This window comes from Ammospiza caudacuta, chromosome 30 (genome assembly GCF_027887145.1).
Source record: "Ammospiza caudacuta isolate bAmmCau1 chromosome 30, bAmmCau1.pri, whole genome shotgun sequence".
Classification (NCBI taxonomy): Eukaryota; Metazoa; Chordata; class Aves; order Passeriformes; family Passerellidae; genus Ammospiza; species Ammospiza caudacuta.
The window spans coordinates 599,402-621,932 of NC_080622.1; positions in this window are offsets into that span (position 1 = coordinate 599,402).

The window sequence follows — 22,531 nt, forward strand, 5'->3', positions numbered from 1 at the left end:
AGGGCTTTCTGGTTAAAAAAACACTAACCCTAGGCGTAACTCTAAACCTAACCCTATGAAGGAAAATCAGCCTATGGTTCGGGATGGACTCATGAGAAGAGCAGCAGAGGCAGCCAAGTTGTGTCACTTTTGCGGCCCTCTTGGGATGCCTTGAACAGCTGCAGTGTGCCTGGAGCTAAGGGCTTCCTAGTTTTAAAAATCCTAGCCCTAGGCCGAAGCCTAACAGTAACCCTGGGAAGGTAAATCAGCCTGGTGTTAGGCTTCTTGCCAAGGAAAAAGCCGTGAAAGCAGCCATGTTGTGGCACTTTTGCACTCCCTTTTGGATGCCTTTCACAGCTCCAGTGTGCCTGGAACTCAGGGCTTCCTGATTTTAAAAATCCTAGCCCTAGGCCGAACCCCAACCCTAAGACGAGAAAGGCAAATCAGCCAGGAATTAGGCATGTCCCCAAGGAAAAAGCTGTGGAGGCAGGCATGTTGTGGTACTTTTGCGCTCTTCTTGGCTAGTCCTTCGCAGCTGCTGTGTTCTTGGAACTCAGGGCTTTCTGGTTAATAGAACCCTTACCCTAGGCGTAACTCAAACCTTAAGCCTAGCAAGGAAAATCAGCCTATGGTTCGGGATGGTCTCATGGAAATATCAGTGGTGGCAGCCAAGTTGCGTCACTTTTGCGCTCCCCTTGGGATGCCTTTCGCAGCTGCAGTGTGCCTGGAGCCCAGGGCTTCCTGGTTTTAAAAGTCCTAGGCCTAAGCCTAACAGTAACCCTAGGAAGGTAAATCAGCCGGGTATTAGGGTTCTTCCTAAGGGAAAAGCCGTAAAAGCAGCCATGTTGTGGCACTTCTGCACTCCCTTTGGGATGCCTTTCACAGCTGCAGTGTGCTTGGAGCACAGGGCTTCCTGGTTTAAAATCCACTACTTTAGCCCTAACTGGAGGCTTCTAAATCAGCCTTCGTTTCGGGATGGCCCCAAGGAAAAAGCTCTGGACACAGCCAAGTTGTGGCACATTTGCTTTCCCCTTGGGATGCCTTTGGCAGCTGCAGTGCCCCTGGAACTCAGGGCTTCCTGTTTGAAAACATCCTATCCCTAGGCTGAACCCTAACCCTGACCCTAGGCAGATAAATCAGCCTAGGTATAGGGATGTTCCCAAGGACAAAAGCGCAGGAGGGAGCATGTTGAGGCAATTGTTGGCTGCCCTTGGGAAGCCTTTCGCAGCTGCACTGGGTCTGGAGCTCAGGGTTTACTGATTTAAAATCCCTATCCCTTGGCGTGACCATAGCTGCAACTGGAGGCAAGTAAATCAGCCTAGGGTCCATGATGGTCCCAAGCAAAAAGCGCTGGAGGCAGCAATGTTGTGGCACTTTTCCGCTCCTCTTGGGTAGTCCTTCGCAGCTGCTGTGTTCTTGGAACTCAGGGCTTTCTGGTTAAAAAAACACTAACCCTAGGCGTAACTCTAAACCTAACCCTATGAAGGAAAATCAGCCTATGGTTCGGGATGGACTCATGAGAAGAGCAGCAGAGGCAGCCAAGTTGTGTCACTTTTGCGGCCCTCTTGGGATGCCTTGAACAGCTGCAGTGTGCCTGGAGCTAAGGGCTTCCTAGTTTTAAAAATCCTAGCCCTAGGCCGAAGCCTAACAGTAACCCTGGGAAGGTAAATCAGCCTGGTGTTAGGCTTCTTGCCAAGGAAAAAGCCGTGAAAGCAGCCATGTTGTGGCACTTTTGCACTCCCTTTTGGATGCCTTTCACAGCTCCAGTGTGCCTGGAACTCAGGGCTTCCTGATTTTAAAAATCCTAGCCCTAGGCCGAACCCCAACCCTAAGACGAGAAAGGCAAATCAGCCAGGAATTAGGCATGTCCCCAAGGAAAAAGCTGTGGAGGCAGGCATGTTGTGGTACTTTTGCGCTCTTCTTGGCTAGTCCTTCGCAGCTGCTGTGTTCTTGGAACTCAGGGCTTTCTGGTTAATAGAACCCTTACCCTAGGCGTAACTCAAACCTTAAGCCTAGGAAGGAAAATCAGCCTATGGTTCGGGATGGTCTCATGGAAATATCAGTGGTAGCAGCCAAGTTGCGTCACTTTTGCGCTCCCCTTGGGATGCCTTTCGCAGCTGCAGTGTGCCTGGAGCCCAGGGCTTCCTGGTTTTAAAAGTCCTAGGCCTAAGCCTAACAGTAACCCTAGGAAGGTAAATCAGCCGGGTATTAGGGTTCTTCCTAAGGGAAAAGCCGTGAAAGCAGCCATGTTGTGGCACTTCTGCACTCCCTTTGGGATGCCTTTCACAGCTGCAGTGTGCTTGGAGCACAGGGCTTCCTGGTTTTAAATCCACTACTTTAGCCCTAACTGGAGGCTTCTAAATCAGCCTTCGTTTCGGGATGGCCCCAAGGAAAAAGCTCTGGACACAGCCAAGTTGTGGCACATTTGCTTTCCCCTTGGGATGCCTTTGGCAGCTGCAGTGCCCCTGGAACTCAGGGCTTCCTGTTTGAAAACATCCTATCCCTAGGCTGAACCCTAACCCTAACCCTAGGCAGATAAATCAGCCTAGGTATAGGGATGTTCCCAAGGACAAAAGCGCAGGAGGGAGCATGTTGAGGCAATTGTTGGCTGCCCTTGGGAAGCCTTTCGCAGCTGCACTGGGTCTGGAGCTCAGGGTTTACTGATTTAAAATCCCTATCCCTTGGCGTGACCATAGCTGCAACTGGAGGCAAGTAAATCAGCCTAGGGTCCATGATGGTCCCAAGCAAAAAGCGCTGGAGGCAGCAATGTTGTGGCACTTTTCCGCTCCTCTTGGGTAGTCCTTCGCAGCTGCTGTGTTCTTGGAACTCAGGGCTTTCTGGTTAAAAAAACACTAACCCTAGGCGTAACTCTAAACCTAACCCTATGAAGGAAAATCAGCCTATGGTTCGGGATGGACTCATGAGAAGAGCAGCAGAGGCAGCCAAGTTGTGTCACTTTTGCGGCCCTCTTGGGATGCCTTGAACAGCTGCAGTGTGCCTGGAGCTAAGGGCTTCCTAGTTTTAAAAATCCTAGCCCTAGGCCGAAGCCTAACAGTAACCCTGGGAAGGTAAATCAGCCTGGTGTTAGGCTTCTTGCCAAGGAAAAAGCCGTGAAAGCAGCCATGTTGTGGCACTTTTGCACTCCCTTTGGATGCCTTTCACAGCTCCAGTGTGCCTGGAACTCAGGGCTTCCTGATTTTAAAAATCCTAGCCCTAGGCCGAACCCCAACCCTAAGACGAGAAAGGCAAATCAGCCAGGAATTAGGCATGTCCCCAAGGAAAAAGCTGTGGAGGCAGGCATGTTGTGGTACTTTTGCGCTCTTCTTGGCTAGTCCTTCGCAGCTGCTGTGTTCTTGGAACTCAGGGCTTTCTGGTTAATAGAACCCTTACCCTAGGCGTAACTCAAACCTTAAGCCTAGGAAGGAAAATCAGCCTATGGTTCGGGATGGTCTCATGGAAATATCAGTGGTGGCAGCCAAGTTGCGTCACTTTTGCGCTCCCCTTGGGATGCCTTTCGCAGCTGCAGTGTGCCTGGAGCCCAGGGCTTCCTGGTTTTAAAAGTCCTAGGCCTAAGCCTAACAGTAACCCTAGGAAGGTAAATCAGCCGGGTATTAGGGTTCTTCCTAAGGGAAAAGCCGTGAAAGCAGCCATGTTGTGGCACTTTTGCACTCCCTTTGGGATGCCTTTCACAGCTGCAGTGTGCTTGGAGCACAGGGCTTCCTGGTTTAAAATCCACTACTTTAGCCCTAACTGGAGGCTTCTAAATCAGCCTTCGTTTCGGGATGGCCCCAAGGAAAAAGCTCTGGACACAGCCAAGTTGTGGCACATTTGCTTTCCCCTTGGGATGCCTTTGGCAGCTGCAGTGCCCCTGGAACTCAGGGCTTCCTGTTTGAAAACATCCTATCCCTAGGCTGAACCCTAACCCTAACCCTAGGCAGATAAATCAGCCTAGGTATAGGGATGTTCCCAAGGACAAAAGCGCAGGAGGGAGCATGTTGAGGCAATTGTTGGCTGCCCTTGGGAAGCCTTTCGCAGCTGCACTGGGTCTGGAGCTCAGGGTTTACTGATTTAAAATCCCTATCCCTTGGCGTGACCATAGCTGCAACTGGAGGCAAGTAAATCAGCCTAGGGTCCATGATGGTCCCAAGCAAAAAGCGCTGGAGGCAGCAATGTTGTGGCACTTTTCCGCTCCTCTTGGGTAGTCCTTCGCAGCTGCTGTGTTCTTGGAACTCAGGGCTTTCTGGTTAAAAAAACACTAACCCTAGGCGTAACTCTAAACCTAACCCTATGAAGGAAAATCAGCCTATGGTTCGGGATGGACTCATGAGAAGAGCAGCAGAGGCAGCCAAGTTGTGTCACTTTTGCGGCCCTCTTGGGATGCCTTGAACAGCTGCAGTGTGCCTGGAGCTAAGGGCTTCCTAGTTTTAAAAATCCTAGCCCTAGGCCGAAGCCTAACAGTAACCCTGGGAAGGGAAATCAGCCTGGTGTTAGGCTTCTTGCCAAGGAAAAAGCCGTGAAAGCAGCCATGTTGTGGCACTTTTGCACTCCCTTTGGATGCCTTTCACAGCTCCAGTGTGCCTGGAACTCAGGGCTTCCTGATTTTAAAAATCCTAGCCCTAGGCCGAACCCCAACCCTAAGACGAGAAAGGCAAATCAGCCAGGAATTAGGCATGTCCCCAAGGAAAAAGCTGTGGAGGCAGGCATGTTGTGGTACTTTTGCGCTCTTCTTGGCTAGTCCTTCGCAGCTGCTGTGTTCTTGGAACTCAGGGCTTTCTGGTTAATAGAACCCTTACCCTAGGCGTAACTCAAACCTTAAGCCTAGGAAGGAAAATCAGCCTATGGTTCGGGATGGTCTCATGGAAATATCAGTGGTGGCAGCCAAGTTGCGTCACTTTTGCGCTCCCCTTGGGATGCCTTTCGCAGCTGCAGTGTGCCTGGAGCCCAGGGCTTCCTGGTTTTAAAAGTCCTAGGCCTAAGCCTAACAGTAACCCTAGGAAGGTAAATCAGCCGGGTATTAGGGTTCTTCCTAAGGGAAAAGCCGTGAAAGCAGCCATGTTGTGGCACTTCTGCACTCCCTTTGGGATGCCTTTCACAGCTGCAGTGTGCTTGGAGCACAGGGCTTCCTGGTTTTAAATCCACTACTTTAGCCCTAACTGGAGGCTTCTAAATCAGCCTTCGTTTCGGGATGGCCCCAAGGAAAAAGCTCTGGACACAGCCAAGTTGTGGCACATTTGCTTTCCCCTTGGGATGCCTTTGGCAGCTGCAGTGCCCCTGGAACTCAGGGCTTCCTGTTTGAAAACATCCTATCCCTAGGCTGAACCCTAACCCTAACCCTAGGCAGATAAATCAGCCTAGGTATAGGGATGTTCCCAAGGACAAAAGCGCAGGAGGGAGCATGTTGAGGCAATTGTTGGCTGCCCTTGGGAAGCCTTTCGCAGCTGCACTGGGTCTGGAGCTCAGGGTTTACTGATTTAAAATCCCTATCCCTTGGCGTGACCATAGCTGCAACTGGAGGCAAGTAAATCAGCCTAGGGTCCATGATGGTCCCAAGCAAAAAGCGCTGCAGGCAGCAATGTTGTGGCACTTTTCCGCTCCTCTTGGGTAGTCCTTCGCAGCTGCTGTGTTCTTGGAACTCAGGGCTTTCTGGTTAAAAAAACACTAACCCTAGGCGTAACTCTAAACCTAACCCTATGAAGGAAAATCAGCCTATGGTTCGGGATGGACTCATGAGAAGAGCAGCAGAGGCAGCCAAGTTGTGTCACTTTTGCGGCCCTCTTGGGATGCCTTGAACAGCTGCAGTGTGCCTGGAGCTAAGGGCTTCCTAGTTTTAAAAATCCTAGCCCTAGGCCGAAGCCTAACAGTAACCCTGGGAAGGTAAATCAGCCTGGTGTTAGGCTTCTTGCCAAGGAAAAAGCCGTGAAAGCAGCCATGTTGTGGCACTTTTGCACTCCCTTTTGGATGCCTTTCACAGCTCCAGTGTGCCTGGAACTCAGGGCTTCCTGATTTTAAAAATCCTAGCCCTAGGCCGAACCCCAACCCTAAGACGAGAAAGGCAAATCAGCCAGGAATTAGGCATGTCCCCAAGGAAAAAGCTGTGGAGGCAGGCATGTTGTGGTACTTTTGCGCTCTTCTTGGCTAGTCCTTCGCAGCTGCTGTGTTCTTGGAACTCAGGGCTTTCTGGTTAATAGAACCCTTACCCTAGGCGTAACTCAAACCTTAAGCCTAGGAAGGAAAATCAGCCTATGGTTCGGGATGGTCTCATGGAAATATCAGTGGTGGCAGCCAAGTTGCGTCACTTTTGCGCTCCCCTTGGGATGCCTTTCGCAGCTGCAGTGTGCCTGGAGCCTAGGGCTTCCTGGTTTTAAAAGTCCTAGGCCTAAGCCTAACAGTAACCCTAGGAAGGTAAATCAGCCGGGTATTAGGGTTCTTCCTAAGGGAAAAGCCGTGAAAGCAGCCATGTTGTGGCACTTCTGCACTCCCTTTGGGATGCCTTTCACAGCTGCAGTGTGCTTGGAGCACAGGGCTTCCTGGTTTAAAATCCACTACTTTAGCCCTAACTGGAGGCTTCTAAATCAGCCTTCGTTTCGGGATGGCCCCAAGGAAAAAGCTCTGGACACAGCCAAGTTGTGGCACATTTGCTTTCCCCTTGGGATGCCTTTGGCAGCTGCAGTGCCCCTGGAACTCAGGGCTTCCTGTTTGAAAACATCCTATCCCTAGGCTGAACCCTAACCCTAACCCTAGGCAGATAAATCAGCCTAGGTATAGGGATGTTCCCAAGGACAAAAGCGCAGGAGGGAGCATGTTGAGGCAATTGTTGGCTGCCCTTGGGAAGCCTTTCGCAGCTGCACTGGGTCTGGAGCTCAGGGTTTACTGATTTAAAATCCCTATCCCTTGGCGTGACCATAGCTGCAACTGGAGGCAAGTAAATCAGCCTAGGGTCCATGATGGTCCCAAGCAAAAAGCGCTGGAGGCAGCAATGTTGTGGCACTTTTCCGCTCCTCTTGGGTAGTCCTTCGCAGCTGCTGTGTTCTTGGAACTCAGGGCTTTCTGGTTAAAAAAACACTAACCCTAGGCGTAACTCTAAACCTAACCCTATGAAGGAAAATCAGCCTATGGTTCGGGATGGACTCATGAGAAGAGCAGCAGAGGCAGCCAAGTTGTGTCACTTTTGCGGCCCTCTTGGGATGCCTTGAACAGCTGCAGTGTGCCTGGAGCTAAGGGCTTCCTAGTTTTAAAAATCCTAGCCCTAGGCCGAAGCCTAACAGTAACCCTGGGAAGGGAAATCAGCCTGGTGTTAGGCTTCTTGCCAAGGAAAAAGCCGTGAAAGCAGCCATGTTGTGGCACTTTTGCACTCCCTTTGGATGCCTTTCACAGCTCCAGTGTGCCTGGAACTCAGGGCTTCCTGATTTTAAAAATCCTAGCCCTAGGCCGAACCCCAACCCTAAGACGAGAAAGGCAAATCAGCCAGGAATTAGGCATGTCCCCAAGGAAAAAGCTGTGGAGGCAGGCATGTTGTGGTACTTTTGCGCTCTTCTTGGCTAGTCCTTCGCAGCTGCTGTGTTCTTGGAACTCAGGGCTTTCTGGTTAATAGAACCCTTACCCTAGGCGTAACTCAAACCTTAAGCCTAGGAAGGAAAATCAGCCTATGGTTCGGGATGGTCTCATGGAAATATCAGTGGTGGCAGCCAAGTTGCGTCACTTTTGCGCTCCCCTTGGGATGCCTTTCGCAGCTGCAGTGTGCCTGGAGCCCAGGGCTTCCTGGTTTTAAAAGTCCTAGGCCTAAGCCTAACAGTAACCCTAGGAAGGTAAATCAGCCGGGTATTAGGGTTCTTCCTAAGGGAAAAGCCGTGAAAGCAGCCATGTTGTGGCACTTCTGCACTCCCTTTGGGATGCCTTTCACAGCTGCAGTGTGCTTGGAGCACAGGGCTTCCTGGTTTAAAATCCACTACTTTAGCCCTAACTGGAGGCTTCTAAATCAGCCTTCGTTTCGGGATGGCCCCAAGGAAAAAGCTCTGGACACAGCCAAGTTGTGGCACATTTGCTTTCCCCTTGGGATGCCTTTGGCAGCTGCAGTGCCCCTGGAACTCAGGGCTTCCTGTTTGAAAACATCCTATCCCTAGGCTGAACCCTAACCCTAACCCTAGGCAGATAAATCAGCCTAGGTATAGGGATGTTCCCAAGGACAAAAGCGCAGGAGGGAGCATGTTGAGGCAATTGTTGGCTGCCCTTGGGAAGCCTTTCGCAGCTGCACTGGGTCTGGAGCTCAGGGTTTACTGATTTAAAATCCCTATCCCTTGGCGTGACCATAGCTGCAACTGGAGGCAAGTAAATCAGCCTAGGGTCCATGATGGTCCCAAGGAAAAAGCGCTGCAGGCAGCAATGTTGTGGCACTTTTCCGCTCCTCTTGGGTAGTCCTTCGCAGCTGCTGTGTTCTTGGAACTCAGGGCTTTCTGGTTAAAAAAACACTAACCCTAGGCGTAACTCTAAACCTAACCCTATGAAGGAAAATCAGCCTATGGTTCGGGATGGACTCATGAGAAGAGCAGCAGAGGCAGCCAAGTTGTGTCACTTTTGCGGCCCTCTTGGGATGCCTTGAACAGCTGCAGTGTGCCTGGAGCTAAGGGCTTCCTAGTTTTAAAAATCCTAGCCCTAGGCCGAAGCCTAACAGTAACCCTGGGAAGGGAAATCAGCCTGGTGTTAGGCTTCTTGCCAAGGAAAAAGCCGTGAAAGCAGCCATGTTGTGGCACTTTTGCACTCCCTTTTGGATGCCTTTCACAGCTCCAGTGTGCCTGGAACTCAGGGCTTCCTGATTTTAAAAATCCTAGCCCTAGGCCGAACCCCAACCCTAAGACGAGAAAGGCAAATCAGCCAGGAATTAGGCATGTCCCCAAGGAAAAAGCTGTGGAGGCAGGCATGTTGTGGTACTTTTGCGCTCTTCTTGGCTAGTCCTTCGCAGCTGCTGTGTTCTTGGAACTCAGGGCTTTCTGGTTAATAGAACCCTTACCCTAGGCGTAACTCAAACCTTAAGCCTAGCAAGGAAAATCAGCCTATGGTTCGGGATGGTCTCATGGAAATATCAGTGGTGGCAGCCAAGTTGCGTCACTTTTGCGCTCCCCTTGGGATGCCTTTCGCAGCTGCAGTGTGCCTGGAGCCCAGGGCTTCCTGGTTTTAAAAGTCCTAGGCCTAAGCCTAACAGTAACCCTAGGAAGGTAAATCAGCCGGGTATTAGGGTTCTTCCTAAGGGAAAAGCCGTGAAAGCAGCCATGTTGTGGCACTTCTGCACTCCCTTTGGGATGCCTTTCACAGCTGCAGTGTGCTTGGAGCACAGGGCTTCCTGGTTTAAAATCCACTACTTTAGCCCTAACTGGAGGCTTCTAAATCAGCCTTCGTTTCGGGATGGCCCCAAGGAAAAAGCTCTGGACACAGCCAAGTTGTGGCACATTTGCTTTCCCCTTGGGATGCCTTTGGCAGCTGCAGTGCCCCTGGAACTCAGGGCTTCCTGTTTGAAAACATCCTATCCCTAGGCTGAACCCTAACCCTGACCCTAGGCAGATAAATCAGCCTAGGTATAGGGATGTTCCCAAGGACAAAAGCGCAGGAGGGAGCATGTTGAGGCAATTGTTGGCTGCCCTTGGGAAGCCTTTCGCAGCTGCACTGGGTCTGGAGCTCAGGGTTTACTGATTTAAAATCCCTATCCCTTGGCGTGACCATAGCTGCAACTGGAGGCAAGTAAATCAGCCTAGGGTCCATGATGGTCCCAAGCAAAAAGCGCTGGAGGCAGCAATGTTGTGGCACTTTTCCGCTCCTCTTGGGTAGTCCTTCGCAGCTGCTGTGTTCTTGGAACTCAGGGCTTTCTGGTTAAAAAAACACTAACCCTAGGCGTAACTCTAAACCTAACCCTATGAAGGAAAATCAGCCTATGGTTCGGGATGGACTCATGAGAAGAGCAGCAGAGGCAGCCAAGTTGTGTCACTTTTGCGGCCCTCTTGGGATGCCTTGAACAGCTGCAGTGTGCCTGGAGCTAAGGGCTTCCTAGTTTTAAAAATCCTAGCCCTAGGCCGAAGCCTAACAGTAACCCTGGGAAGGGAAATCAGCCTGGTGTTAGGCTTCTTGCCAAGGAAAAAGCCGTGAAAGCAGCCATGTTGTGGCACTTTTGCACTCCCTTTTGGATGCCTTTCACAGCTCCAGTGTGCCTGGAACTCAGGGCTTCCTGATTTTAAAAATCCTAGCCCTAGGCCGAACCCCAACCCTAAGACGAGAAAGGCAAATCAGCCAGGAATTAGGCATGTCCCCAAGGAAAAAGCTGTGGAGGCAGGCATGTTGTGGTACTTTTGCGCTCTTCTTGGCTAGTCCTTCGCAGCTGCTGTGTTCTTGGAACTCAGGGCTTTCTGGTTAATAGAACCCTTACCCTAGGCGTAACTCAAACCTTAAGCCTAGCAAGGAAAATCAGCCTATGGTTCGGGATGGTCTCATGGAAATATCAGTGGTGGCAGCCAAGTTGCGTCACTTTTGCGCTCCCCTTGGGATGCCTTTCGCAGCTGCAGTGTGCCTGGAGCCCAGGGCTTCCTGGTTTTAAAAGTCCTAGGCCTAAGCCTAACAGTAACCCTAGGAAGGTAAATCAGCCGGGTATTAGGGTTCTTCCTAAGGGAAAAGCCGTGAAAGCAGCCATGTTGTGGCACTTCTGCACTCCCTTTGGGATGCCTTTCACAGCTGCAGTGTGCTTGGAGCACAGGGCTTCCTGGTTTAAAATCCACTACTTTAGCCCTAACTGGAGGCTTCTAAATCAGCCTTCGTTTCGGGATGGCCCCAAGGAAAAAGCTCTGGACACAGCCAAGTTGTGGCACATTTGCTTTCCCCTTGGGATGCCTTTGGCAGCTGCAGTGCCCCTGGAACTCAGGGCTTCCTGTTTGAAAACATCCTATCCCTAGGCTGAACCCTAACCCTGACCCTAGGCAGATAAATCAGCCTAGGTATAGGGATGTTCCCAAGGACAAAAGCGCAGGAGGGAGCATGTTGAGGCAATTGTTGGCTGCCCTTGGGAAGCCTTTCGCAGCTGCACTGGGTCTGGAGCTCAGGGTTTACTGATTTAAAATCCCTATCCCTTGGCGTGACCATAGCTGCAACTGGAGGCAAGTAAATCAGCCTAGGGTCCATGATGGTCCCAAGCAAAAAGCGCTGGAGGCAGCAATGTTGTGGCACTTTTCCGCTCCTCTTGGGTAGTCCTTCGCAGCTGCTGTGTTCTTGGAACTCAGGGCTTTCTGGTTAAAAAAACACTAACCCTAGGCGTAACTCTAAACCTAACCCTATGAAGGAAAATCAGCCTATGGTTCGGGATGGACTCATGAGAAGAGCAGCAGAGGCAGCCAAGTTGTGTCACTTTTGCGGCCCTCTTGGGATGCCTTGAACAGCTGCAGTGTGCCTGGAGCTAAGGGCTTCCTAGTTTTAAAAATCCTAGCCCTAGGCCGAAGCCTAACAGTAACCCTGGGAAGGGAAATCAGCCTGGTGTTAGGCTTCTTGCCAAGGAAAAAGCCGTGAAAGCAGCCATGTTGTGGCACATTTGCACTCCCTTTTGGATGCCTTTCACAGCTCCAGTGTGCCTGGAACTCAGGGCTTCCTGATTTTAAAAATCCTAGCCCTAGGCCGAACCCCAACCCTAAGACGAGAAAGGCAAATCAGCCAGGAATTAGGCATGTCCCCAAGGAAAAAGCTGTGGAGGCAGGCATGTTGTGGTACTTTTGCGCTCTTCTTGGCTAGTCCTTCGCAGCTGCTGTGTTCTTGGAACTCAGGGCTTTCTGGTTAATAGAATCCTTACCCTAGGCGTAACTCAAACCTTAAGCCTAGGAAGGAAAATCAGCCTATGGTTCGGGATGCTCTCATGGAAATATCAGTGGTGGCAGCCAAGTTGTGTCACTTTTGCGCTCCCCTTGGGATGCCTTTCGCAGCTGCAGTGTGCCTGGAGCCCAGGGCTTCCTGGTTTTAAAAGTCCTAGGCCTAAGCCTAACAGTAACCCTAGGAAGGTAAATCAGCCGGGTATTAGGGTTCTTCCTAAGGGAAAAGCCGTGAAAGCAGCCATGTTGTGGCACTTCTGCACTCCCTTTGGGATGCCTTTCACAGCTGCAGTGTGCTTGGAGCACAGGGCTTCCTGGTTTAAAATCCACTACTTTAGCCCTAACTGGAGGCTTCTAAATCAGCCTTCGTTTCGGGATGGCCCCAAGGAAAAAGCTCTGGACACAGCCAAGTTGTGGCACATTTGCTTTCCCCTTGGGATGCCTTTGGCAGCTGCAGTGCCCCTGGAACTCAGGGCTTCCTGTTTGAAAACATCCTATCCCTAGGCTGAACCCTAACCCTAACCCTAGGCAGATAAATCAGCCTAGGTATAGGGATGTTCCCAAGGACAAAAGCGCAGGAGGGAGCATGTTGAGGCAATTGTTGGCTGCCCTTGGGAAGCCTTTCGCGGCTGCACTGGGTCTGGAGCTCAGGGTTTACTGATTTAAAATCCCTATCCCTTGGCGTGACCATAGCTGCAACTGGAGGCAAGTAAATCAGCCTAGGGTCCATGATGGTCCCAAGGAAAAAGCGCTGGAGGCAGCAATGTTGTGGCACTTTTCCGCTCCTCTTGGGTAGTCCTTCGCAGCTGCTGTGTTCTTGGAACTCAGGGCTTTCTGGTTAAAAAAACACTAACCCTAGGCGTAACTCTAAACCTAACCCTATGAAGGAAAATCAGCCTATGGTTCGGGATGGACTCATGAGAAGAGCAGCAGAGGCAGCCAAGTTGTGTCACTTTTGCGGCCCTCTTGGGATGCCTTGAACAGCTGCAGTGTGCCTGGAGCTAAGGGCTTCCTAGTTTTAAAAATCCTAGCCCTAGGCCGAAGCCTAACAGTAACCCTGGGAAGGTAAATCAGCCTGGAGTTAGGCTTCTTGCCAAGGAAAAAGCCGTGAAAGCAGCCATGTTGTGGCACTTTTGCACTCCCTTTTGGATGCCTTTCACAGCTCCAGTGGGCCTGGAACTCAGGGCTTCCTGATTTTAAAAATCCTAGCCCTAGGCCGAACCCCAACCCTAAGACGAGAAAGGCAAATCAGCCAGGAATTAGGCATGTCCCCAAGGAAAATGCTGTGGAGGCAGGCATGTTGTGGTACTTTTGCGCTCTTCTTGGCTAGTCCTTCGCAGCTGCTGTGTTCTTGGAACTCAGGGCTTTCTGGTTAATAGAACCCTTACCCTAGGCGTAACTCAAACCTTAAGCCTAGGAAGGAAAATCAGCCTATGGTTCGGGATGGTCTCATGGAAATATCAGTGGTGGCAGCCAAGTTGCGTCACTTTTGCGCTCCCCTTGGGATGCCTTTCGCAGCTGCAGTGTGCCTGGAGCCCAGGGCTTCCTGGTTTTAAAAGTCCTAGGCCTAAGCCTAACAGTAACCCTAGGAAGGTAAATCAGCCGGGTATTAGGGTTCTTCCTAAGGGAAAAGCCGTGAAAGCAGCCATGTTGTGGCACTTCTGCACTCCCTTTGGGATGCCTTTCACAGCTGCAGTGTGCTTGGAGCACAGGGCTTCCTGGTTTAAAATCCACTACTTTAGCCCTAACTGGAGGCTTCTAAATCAGCCTTCGTTTCGGGATGGCCCCAAGGAAAAAGCTCTGGACACAGCCAAGTTGTGGCACATTTGCTTTCCCCTTGGGATGTCTTTGGCAGCTGCAGTGCCCCTGGAACTCAGGGCTTCCTGTTTGAAAACATCCTATCCCTAGGCTGAACCCTAACCCTGACCCTAGGCAGATAAATCAGCCTAGGTATAGGGATGTTCCCAAGGACAAAAGCGCAGGAGGGAGCATGTTGAGGCACTTGTTGGCTGCCCTTGGGAAGCCTTTCGCAGCTGCACTGGGTCTGGAGCTCAGGGTTTACTGATTTAAAATCCCTATCCCTTGGCGTGACCATAGCTGCAACTGGAGGCAAGTAAATCAGCCTAGGGTCCATGATGGTCCCAAGCAAAAAGCGCTGGAGGCAGCAATGTTGTGGCACTTTTCCGCTCCTCTTGGGTAGTCCTTCGCAGCTGCTGTGTTCTTGGAACTCAGGGCTTTCTGGTTAAAAAAACACTAACCCTAGGCGTAACTCTAAACCTAACCCTATGAAGGAAAATCAGCCTATGGTTCGGGATGGACTCATGAGAAGAGCAGCAGAGGCAGCCAAGTTGTGTCACTTTTGCGGCCCTCTTGGGATGCCTTGAACAGCTGCAGTGTGCCTGGAGCTAAGGGCTTCCTAGTTTTAAAAATCCTAGCCCTAGGCCGAAGCCTAACAGTAACCCTGGGAAGGTAAATCAGCCTGGTGTTAGGCTTCTTGCCAAGGAAAAAGCCGTGAAAGCAGCCATGTTGTGGCACTTTTGCACTCCCTTTGGATGCCTTTCACAGCTCCAGTGTGCCTGGAACTCAGGGCTTCCTGATTTTAAAAATCCTAGCCCTAGGCCGAACCCCAACCCTAAGACGAGAAAGGCAAATCAGCCAGGAATTAGGCATGTCCCCAAGGAAAAAGCTGTGGAGGCAGGCATGTTGTGGTACTTTTGCGCTCTTCTTGGCTAGTCCTTCGCAGCTGCTGTGTTCTTGGAACTCAGGGCTTTCTGGTTAATAGAACCCTTACCCTAGGCGTAACTCAAACCTTAAGCCTAGGAAGGAAAATCAGCCTATGGTTCGGGATGGTCTCATGGAAATATCAGTGGTGGCAGCCAAGTTGCGTCACTTTTGCGCTCCCCTTGGGATGCCTTTCGCAGCTGCAGTGTGCCTGGAGCCCAGGGCTTCCTGGTTTTAAAAGTCCTAGGCCTAAGCCTAACAGTAACCCTGGGAAGGTAAATCAGCCGGATATTAGGGTTCTTCCTAAGGGAAAAGCCGTGAAAGCAGCCATGTTGTGGCACTTCTGCACTCCCTTTGGGATGCCTTTCACAGCTGCAGTGTGCTTGGAGCACAGGGCTTCCTGGTTTAAAATCCACTACTTTAGCCCTAACTGGAGGCTTCTAAATCAGCCTTCGTTTCGGGATGGCCCCAAGGAAAAAGCTCTGGACACAGCCAAGTTGTGGCACATTTGCTTTCCCCTTGGGATGCCTTTGGCAGCTGCAGTGCCCCTGGAACTCAGGGCTTCCTGTTTGAAAACATCCTATCCCTAGGCTGAACCCTAACCCTAACCCTAGGCAGATAAATCAGCCTAGGTATAGGGATGTTCCCAAGGACAAAAGCGCAGGAGGGAGCATGTTGAGGCAATTGTTGGCTGCCCTTGGGAAGCCTTTCGCAGCTGCACTGGGTCTGGAGCTCAGGGTTTACTGATTTAAAATCCCTATCCCTTGGCGTGACCATAGCTGCAACTGGAGGCAAGTAAATCAGCCTAGGGTCCATGATGGTCCCAAGCAAAAAGCGCTGGAGGCAGCAATGTTGTGGCACTTTTCCGCTCCTCTTGGGTAGTCCTTCGCAGCTGCTGTGTTCTTGGAACTCAGGGCTTTCTGGTTAAAAAAACACTAACCCTAGGCGTAACTCTAAACCTAACCCTATGAAGGAAAATCAGCCTATGGTTCGGGATGGACTCATGAGAAGAGCAGCAGAGGCAGCCAAGTTGTGTCACTTTTGCGGCCCTCTTGGGATGCCTTGAACAGCTGCAGTGTGCCTGGAGCTAAGGGCTTCCTAGTTTTAAAAATCCTAGCCCTAGGCCGAAGCCTAACAGTAACCCTGGGAAGGTAAATCAGCCTGGTGTTAGGCTTCTTGCCAAGGAAAAAGCTGTGAAAGCAGCCATGTTGTGGCACTTTTGCACTCCCTTTTGGATGCCTTTCACAGCTCCAGTGTGCCTGGAACTCAGGGCTTCCTGATTTTAAAAATCCTAGCCCTAGGCCGAACCCCAACCCTAAGACGAGAAAGGCAAATCAGCCAGGAATTAGGCATGTCCCCAAGGAAAAAGCTGTGGAGGCAGGCATGTTGTGGTACTTTTGTGCTCTTCTTGGCTAGTCCTTCGCAGCTGCTGTGTTCTTGGAACTCAGGGCTTTCTGGTTAATAGAACCCTTACCCTAGGCGTAACTCAAACCTTAAGCCTAGGAAGGAAAATCAGCCTATGGTTCGGGATGGTCTCATGGAAATATCAGTGGTGGCAGCCAAGTTGTGTCACTTTTGCGCTCCCCTTGGGATGCCTTTCGCAGCTGCAGTGTGCCTGGAGCCCAGGGCTTCCTGGTTTTAAAAGTCCTAGGCCTAAGCCTAACAGTAACCCTAGGAAGGTAAATCAGCCGGGTATTAGGGTTCTTCCTAAGGGAAAAGCCGTGAAAGCAGCCATGTTGTGGCACTTCTGCACTCCCTTTGGGATGCCTTTCACAGCTGCAGTGTGCTTGGAGCACAGGGCTTCCTGGTTTAAAATCCACTACTTTAGCCCTAACTGGAGGCTTCTAAATCAGCCTTCGTTTCGGGATGGCCCCAAGGAAAAAGCTCTGGACACAGCCAAGTTGTGGCACATTTGCTTTCCCCTTGGGATGCCTTTGGCAGCTGCAGTGCCCCTGGAACTCAGGGCTTCCTGTTTGAAAACATCCTATCCCTAGGCTGAACCCTAACCCTAACCCTAGGCAGATAAATCAGCCTAGGTATAGGGATGTTCCCAAGGACAAAAGCGCAGGAGGGAGCATGTTGAGGCAATTGTTGGCTGCCCTTGGGAAGCCTTTCGCAGCTGCACTGGGTCTGGAGCTCAGGGTTTACTGATTTAAAATCCCTATCCCTTGGCGTGACCATAGCTGCAACTGGAGGCAAGTAAATCAGCCTAGGGTCCATGATGGTCCCAAGGAAAAAGCGCTGGAGGCAGCAATGTTGTGGCACTTTTCCGCTCCTCTTGGGTAGTCCTTCGCAGCTGCTGTGTTCTTGGAACTCAGGGCTTTCTGGTTAAAAAAACACTAACCCTAGGCGTAACTCTAAACCTAACCCTATGAAGGAAAATCAGCCTATGGTTCGGGATGGACTCATGAGAAGAGCAGCAGAGGCAGCCAAGTTGTGTCACTTTTGCGGCCCTCTTGGGATGCCTTGAACAGCTGCAGTGTGCCTGGAGCTAAGGGCTTCCTAGTTTTAAAAATCCTAGCCCTAGGCCGAAGCCTAACAGTAACCCTGGGAAGGTAAATCAGCCTGGTGTTAGGCTTCTTGCCAAGGAAAAAGCCGTGAAAGCAGCCATGTTGTGGCACTTTTGCACTCCCTTTTGGATGCCTTTCACAGCTCCAGTGTGCCTGGAACTCAGGGCTTCCTGATTTTAAAAATCCTAGCCCTAGGCCGAACCCCAACCCTAAGACGAGAAAGGCAAATCAGCCAGGAATTAGGCATGTCCCCAAGGAAAAAGCTGTGGAGGCAGGCATGTTGTGGTACTTTTGCGCTCTTCTTGGCTAGTCCTTCGCAGCTGCTGTGTTCTTGGAACTCAGGGCTTTCTGGTTAATAGAACCCTTACCCTAGGCGTAACTCAAACCTTAAGCCTAGCAAGGAAAATCAGCCTATGGTTCGGGATGGTCTCATGGAAATATCAGTGGTGGCAGCCAAGTTGCGTCACTTTTGCGCTCCCCTTGGGATGCCTTTCGCAGCTGCAGTGTGCCTGGAGCCCAGGGCTTCCTGGTTTTAAAAGTCCTAGGCCTAAGCCTAACAGTAACCCTAGGAAGGTAAATCAGCCGGGTATTAGGGTTCTTCCTAAGGGAAAAGCCGTGAAAGCAGCCATGTTGTGGCACTTCTGCACTCCCTTTGGGATGCCTTTCACAGCTGCAGTGTGCTTGGAGCACAGGGCTTCCTGGTTTAAAATCCACTACTTTAGCCCTAACTGGAGGCTTCTAAATCAGCCTTCGTTTCGGGATGGCCCCAAGGAAAAAGCTCTGGACACAGCCAAGTTGTGGCACATTTGCTTTCCCCTTGGGATGCCTTTGGCAGCTGCAGTGCCCCTGGAACTCAGGGCTTCCTGTTTGAAAACATCCTATCCCTAGGCTGAACCCTAACCCTAACCCTAGGCAGATAAATCAGCCTAGGTATAGGGATGTTCCCAAGGACAAAAGCGCAGGAGGGAGCATGTTGAGGCAATTGTTGGCTGCCCTTGGGAAGCCTTTCGCAGCTGCACTGGGTCTGGAGCTCAGGGTTTACTGATTTAAAATCCCTATCCCTTGGCGTGACCATAGCTGCAACTGGAGGCAAGTAAATCAGCCTAGGGTCCATGATGGTCCCAAGCAAAAAGCGCTGGAGGCAGCAATGTTGTGGCACTTTTCCGCTCCTCTTGGGTAGTCCTTCGCAGCTGCTGTGTTCTTGGAACTCAGGGCTTTCTGGTTAAAAAAACACTAACCCTAGGCGTAACTCTAAACCTAACCCTATGAAGGAAAATCAGCCTATGGTTCGGGATGGACTCATGAGAAGAGCAGCAGAGGCAGCCAAGTTGTGTCACTTTTGCGGCCCTCTTGGGATGCCTTGAACAGCTGCAGTGTGCCTGGAGCTAAGGGCTTCCTAGTTTTAAAAATCCTAGCCCTAGGCCGAAGCCTAACAGTAACCCTGGGAAGGTAAATCAGCCTGGTGTTAGGCTTCTTGCCAAGGAAAAAGCCGTGAAAGCAGCCATGTTGTGGCACTTTTGCACTCCCTTTTGGATGCCTTTCACAGCTCCAGTGTGCCTGGAACTCAGGGCTTCCTGATTTTAAAAATCCTAGCCCTAGGCCGAACCCCAGCCCTAAGACGAGAAAGGCAAATCAGCCAGGAATTAGGCATGTCCCCAAGGAATAAGCTGTGGAGGCAGGCGTGTTGTGGTACTTTTGCGCTCTTCTTGGCTAGTCCTTCGCAGCTGCTGTGTTCTTGGAACTCAGGGCTTTCTGGTTAATAGAACCCTTACCCTAGGCGTAACTCAAACCTTAAGCCTAGGAAGGAAAATCAGCCTATGGTTCGGGATGGTCTCATGGAAATATCAGTGGTGGCAGCCAAGTTGCGTCACTTTTGCGCTCCCCTTGGGATGCCTTTCGCAGCTGCAGTGTGCCTGGAGCCCAGGGCTTCCTGGTTTTAAAAGTCCTAGGCCTAAGCCTAACAGTAACCCTAGGAAGGTAAATCAGCCGGGTATTAGGGTTCTTCCTAAGGGAAAAGCCGTGAAAGCAGCCATGTTGTGGCACTTCTGCACTCCCTTTGGGATGCCTTTCACAGCTGCAGTGTGCTTGGAGCACAGGGCTTCCTGGTTTTAAATCCACTACTTTAGCCCTAACTGGAGGCTTCTAAATCAGCCTTCGTTTCGGGATGGCCCCAAGGAAAAAGCTCTGGACACAGCCAAGTTGTGGCACATTTGCTTTCCCCTTGGGATGCCTTTGGCAGCTGCAGTGCCCCTGGAACTCAGGGCTTCCTGTTTGAAAACATCCTATCCCTAGGCTGAACCCTAACCCTGACCCTAGGCAGATAAATCAGCCTAGGTATAGGGATGTTCCCAAGGACAAAAGCGCAGGAGGGAGCATGTTGAGGCAATTGTTGGCTGCCCTTGGGAAGCCTTTCGCAGCTGCACTGGGTCTGGAGCTCAGGGTTTACTGATTTAAAATCCCTATCCCTTGGCGTGACCATAGCTGCAACTGGAGGCAAGTAAATCAGCCTAGGGTCCATGATGGTCCCAAGCAAAAAGCGCTGGAGGCAGCAATGTTGTGGCACTTTTCCGCTCCTCTTGGGTAGTCCTTCGCAGCTGCTGTGTTCTTGGAACTCAGGGCTTTCTGGTTAAAAAAACACTAACCCTAGGCGTAACTCTAAACCTAACCCTATGAAGGAAAATCAGCCTATGGTTCGGGATGGACTCATGAGAAGAGCAGCAGAGGCAGCCAAGTTGTGTCACTTTTGCGGCCCTCTTGGGATGCCTTGAACAGCTGCAGTGTGCCTGGAGCTAAGGGCTTCCTAGTTTTAAAAATCCTAGCCCTAGGCCGAAGCCTAACAGTAACCCTGGGAAGGTAAATCAGCCTGGTGTTAGGCTTCTTGCCAAGGAAAAAGCCGTGAAAGCAGCCATGTTGTGGCACTTTTGCACTCCCTTTTGGATGCCTTTCACAGCTCCAGTGTGCCTGGAACTCAGGGCTTCCTGATTTTAAAAATCCTAGCCCTAGGCCGAACCCCAACCCTAAGACGAGAAAGGCAAATCAGCCAGGAATTAGGCATGTCCCCAAGGAAAAAGCTGTGGAGGCAGGCATGTTGTGGTACTTTTGCGCTCTTCTTGGCTAGTCCTTCGCAGCTGCTGTGTTCTTGGAACTCAGGGCTTTCTGGTTAATAGAACCCTTACCCTAGGCGTAACTCAAACCTTAAGCCTAGGAAGGAAAATCAGCCTATGGTTCGGGATGGTCTCATGGAAATATCAGTGGTGGCAGCCAAGTTGTGTCACTTTTGCGCTCCCCTTGGGATGCCTTTCGCAGCTGCAGTGTGCCTGGAGCCCAGGGCTTCCTGGTTTTAAAAGTCCTAGGCCTAAGCCTAACAGTAACCCTGGGAAGGTAAATCAGCCGGGTATTAGGGTTCTTCCTAAGGGAAAAGCCGTGAAAGCAGCCATGTTGTGGCACTTTTGCACTCCTCTTGGGATGCCTTTCACAGCTGCAGTGTGCTTGGAGCACAGGGCTTCCTGGTTTAAAATCCACTACTTTAGCCCTAACTGGAGGCTTCTAAATCAGCCTTCGTTTCGGGATGGCCCCAAGGAAAAAGCTCTGGACACAGCCAAGTTGTGGCACATTTGCTTTCCCCTTGGGATGCCTTTGGCAGCTGCAGTGCCCCTGGAACTCAGGGCTTCCTGTTTGAAAACATCCTATCCCTAGGCTGAACCCTAACCCTAACCCTAGGCAGATAAATCAGCCTAGGTATAGGGATGTTCCCAAGGACAAAAGCGCAGGAGGGAGCATGTTGAGGCAATTGTTGGCTGCCCTTGGGAAGCCTTTCGCAGCTGCACTGGGTCTGGAGCTCAGGGTTTACTGATTTAAAATCCCTATCCCTTGGCGTGACCATAGCTGCAACTGGAGGCAAGTAAATCAGCCTAGGGTCCATGATGGTCCCAAGGAAAAAGCGCTGGAGGCAGCAATGTTGTGGCACTTTTCCGCTCCTCTTGGGTAGTCCTTCGCAGCTGCTGTGTTCTTGGAACTCAGGGCTTTCTGGTTAAAAAAACACTAACCCTAGGCGTAACTCTAAACCTAACCCTATGAAGGAAAATCAGCCTATGGTTCGGGATGGACTCATGAGAAGAGCAGCAGAGGCAGCCAAGTTGTGTCACTTTTGCGGCCCTCTTGGGATGCCTTGAACAGCTGCAGTGTGCCTGGAGCTAAGGGCTTCCTAGTTTTAAAAATCCTAGCCCTAGGCCGAAGCCTAACAGTAACCCTGGGAAGGTAAATCAGCCTGGTGTTAGGCTTCTTGCCAAGGAAAAAGCCGTGAAAGCAGCCATGTTGTGGCACTTTTGCACTCCCTTTTGGATGCCTTTCACAGCTCCAGTGTGCCTGGAACTCAGGGCTTCCTGATTTTAAAAATCCTAGCCCTAGGCCGAACCCCAACCCTAAGACGAGAAAGGCAAATCAGCCAGGAATTAGGCATGTCCCCAAGGAAAAAGCTGTGGAGGCAGGCATGTTGTGGTACTTTTGCGCTCTTCTTGGCTAGTCCTTCGCAGCTGCTGTGTTCTTGGAACTCAGGGCTTTCTGGTTAATAGAACCCTTACCCTAGGCGTAACTCAAACCTTAAGCCTAGGAAGGAAAATCAGCCTATGGTTCGGGATGGTCTCATGGAAATATCAGTGGTGGCAGCCAAGTTGCGTCACTTTTGCGCTCCCCTTGGGATGCCTTTCGCAGCTGCAGTGTGCCTGGAGCCCAGGGCTTCCTGGTTTTAAAAGTCCTAGGCCTAAGCCTAACAGTAACCCTAGGAAGGTAAATCAGCCGGGTATTAGGGTTCTTCCTAAGGGAAAAGCCGTGAAAGCAGCCATGTTGTGGCACTTCTGCACTCCCTTTGGGATGCCTTTGGCAGATGAAGTAAGCCTGGAACTCAGGGCTTCCTGGTTAAAGAAATCCAAGCCCTAGGCTGAACCCTAACCCTAACCCTAGGCAGATAAATCAGCCTAGGTATAGGGATGGTGCCAAGGAAAAAGCTGTGAAAGCTGCCATGTTGTTGCACTTTTGTACTCCCCTTGGGATGCCTTGAACAGCTGCAGTGTGCCTGGAGCTAAGGGCTTCCTAGTTTTAAAAATCCTAGCCCTAGGCCGAAGCCTAACAGTAACCCTGGGAGGGGAAATCAGCCTGGTGTTAGGCTTCTTGCCAAGGAAAAAGCCATCAAAGTAGCCATGTTTTGGCACTTTTGCACTCCCTTTTGGATGCCTTTCACAGCTCCAGTGTGCCTGGAACTCAGGGCTTCCTTTTTAAAAGTCCTAACCCTAGGCTGAACCCTAACCCTATCCTTAGGAACGAAAATCATCCTATATATAGGGATGGTGCAACGTCTAGAACACGATTGGAGATGTTTTCTGTGCTGGCACAGTTTTTCCTCGCCAGACAGAGTAGAAATGCTTTTTGCTAAGATGTAGATGAGAAGAGACGCTAAAGACGAAGGTACGATGCTCTCCGGAGCTAAGAGCCGCTCCC